Consider the following 2,988-nt stretch of genomic DNA (forward strand, 5'->3'; position numbering starts at 1 on the left):
TTCTTTGGTTGGGTTTATCCCTTCGGTATTCGTTACTTGCATTGAAGTCCGACTATATTCGGATTCGTGCCGCGTAAGGTTAATTTAAGGGGAACCGCTCCCTAACATAATTTATTTTCATACCTAGGGCTCGAACGCGAGACCTTTGGTTAAGGATGGAGAGATCATATATCCATCCGTTTTTGTTAAACACTAACCGTTTAGTGCCAACATGTTATACCGTTTAGTTTACCAATTAATGTTTAAGATAGGGATTTACTTGTAATTACTTTATAAGTCACTCGATTGTATAAATATTTTTATAACAGTATTAGTACATAGAACTTAAACTCGCTTAATTACCAAGTTGCCCACTCGAGTAGTCATCGAGGAGGAAGCGAAGCTGTTCACGAAGCTTTACAGTGTCCCATGTTGAATTTCCTATCACGGGATGACACCGTGAAAGGGATCTCAGCTTCAACTACTTCTCTAAAATCTTACACCTAAATATTTTACACTTGTCTCACATGCATGTCATTACCAACACTATTTTTTTCCTATCCTATAAGATATTCTCTAGGTACATTCTTTAGTCATGGATTTTGTGAAGTTTTCTGATGGTCGAAGCAAGTTGGATTCCACTATCTGAATCTTCACTATCTATGTAGTTTCATCTACGCTCGTCTATTTCTGTAGGTACAATTTTAATTAACATAATATCCTTTGATGACTCCTCCTCTTTTAAGAGATTCATAATTCGGATTATATTCATGAATAGCCCACTCTTCATCCTTGGGATTATAGAGATATGTGTAGTCCTCATCAAACATCCATTCACAAGGGGTTGAATAACTAACACACTCGTAGTCGAATCGAAACGCGACGAAAGTTCCCATGTTTGTGGAGCAATTGTACATGGTGGAAGAAGGGAAGAATTTCCTGATTTTGACACTAATGTTGAAACTGCCCATTTTATTCAGATGCCTAACTTGGCCGTCGTCGTCGAAGGAGAAACATCGGATGCTTAGGTAATTACTGTGGTTGTTTGTTACCACAACAGTCTTTATCAATGGAAATCCTGCTGCAACATTTGAGGCATTGATCATGAACAACAACATTGCCATGATTGTTGTTGTTGAGGTGATAATTGCTCCCATTTTAGCTTCTTTCATGATGTGTTTTTTCTTTCTTTCTGGGTTGTTTCTCTTTGCCAGTTGTCCTCCTGAAATATCTAAATATAAAAGAAGAATATTTTAGGAGAAAAAGAAAATTGAATTCATTTGCACAAATAAATGTTGTTATTCCTTGTTTTTAATATCAAATCATTGAGGATTGTACATGTCATACATTAAAGGGCAGCCTGGTGCACTAAGTTTCCGCTATGCGCGGGATCCGAAAAAAATGGACTATAAGAGTCTGTTGTATGCAGCCCTACCCTGCATTTCTACAAGAGGCTGCCATGCATTAACCTAACCAAACTATTCAAAAGAAGGCCAGCTTCTATGAACCTGATGCGTACAAGTCTTTCTGTTTGTTGGAATGCTTATTCATAATACTAGGGGTGTCATAGGACTAATTCAATTTCCAAAGCTAATTTTCTAGCGTCCCATACTTTATCTATCATTCGGTTAAGTATCCCACTCCATTTCTTAGGTTAGAGGAATCTACCTGTATTGCATGAACCAGTATCCTTTTCTTTTGTACTAAGCAACTACGTGAAAGTTAAATATAGAATAGAAGATGTTTATTCTTCACCCTTAAGCGTCATTGAAACAATTTGAGGCGAAGCCTGAAGGACCGGATCATATAGAGTCTTACCTTACATTTCTACAAGAAAGTTATATTTTCGCAGCTTGAACTATGATCCTTTTGTCATATGACGACAACTCTTATTGTTACACTAAGGCTCCCCTTTCTTAGGAAATTCAAATAAACAAATCTAAAATTCTTCAATTTTGAATGAAAGTTGCACAAGTTTACTTTAAAAAATGATGTTGATGTAATTTCATATAATATGGGGTTAAGGAAGGGGTTATTAGTTCTTGTCTATTGTGATCAATTCCTCTTGTAAGAGGAAGGTAAATCAATATGCAGTAAAATCTTCATAGACTATTGAATGTTGTGAAAGGAAATTTATTGCATGGATGAATGATAAAAGAGAAAATATACCTTATATTTCTTGGCTGCAATGGAGAGAATGGTGCAAGGTTTTAATGATGTTTTTGGCTGTGAATTGGGGTTAAAGGAATCTTGAAAATGGAGAGAGAAAAAAAATTCCAAACAATGATTAACTAAGAATTTTTTTCTGTTTTGTTGGATGATTAAACCAAGATTTTAATGATGTTTTTCTGTTTAATGGGTTTTGGAAATGAATCTTGAAAATGAAGAGAGAAAGAGAGATTCTTCAAAGGAGGATAACAAAGAATTTTTTCTTTCTTTCTTTCTTGTTTTATTGAATGATTAAACCATTCCATGACTGCTATATATTAATAAATTATAGTTAAGTAGGAGGTCTTAAATCTTTTATACTATTTTAAGCTTTTACTATTTTTCTGCAGTTAAAAAGAAAATCTCAATTTGGATACACAAACTTCTGGTTCTTCTTTTTTGTCGCAAAACCAAATATATTGCCTAAAATCCAGCGAGTTAGAAGGGTATTAGCCAACGGTCAGTTTGGTACCGTTTTAAATATTCCTGTTCAATATTTTTGGTATTCAAAGTTAATAGGATCGATATCGTGTCACCTGTATTAGCCATACATATATTATACCTAATTAAATTTATTCAATATTATACCCTATTAAATTTATAACGGTTTGTATAGATAATAAATTTGCGTCAAGAAAATAATCGAGACCAAAAAATATTGCAACAATCGTAGTATTTGATTTCAAATAATTTGAGTGTTACAATCTCTATAATTTCTCTGATTCTTCTTTTCAACAATACATAAATTCAAGCGTTTTTGAGCTTGATTTTGAGTCTATATTTGTTGCGATGAACGATGAT

General features: G+C 34.0%; 1 long non-coding RNA gene across 1 annotated transcript; it reads right to left on the bottom strand.

Moving 5' to 3' along the window:
• Window positions 1–786: 786 nt before the first annotated feature.
• On the bottom strand, window positions 787–2,442 carry LOC109206640. Its single transcript, XR_002064893.1, has 2 exons — window positions 2,149–2,442; window positions 787–1,210 (listed from the first exon to the last, which is right to left on the bottom strand). It is a non-coding gene; the product is annotated as an uncharacterized LOC109206640 (long non-coding RNA).
• Between the last annotated feature and the right edge of the window lie 546 nt (window positions 2,443–2,988).

Source organism: Nicotiana attenuata, unplaced genomic scaffold (genome assembly GCF_001879085.1).
Source record: "Nicotiana attenuata strain UT unplaced genomic scaffold, NIATTr2, whole genome shotgun sequence".
NCBI lineage: Eukaryota > Viridiplantae > Streptophyta > Magnoliopsida > Solanales > Solanaceae > Nicotiana > Nicotiana attenuata.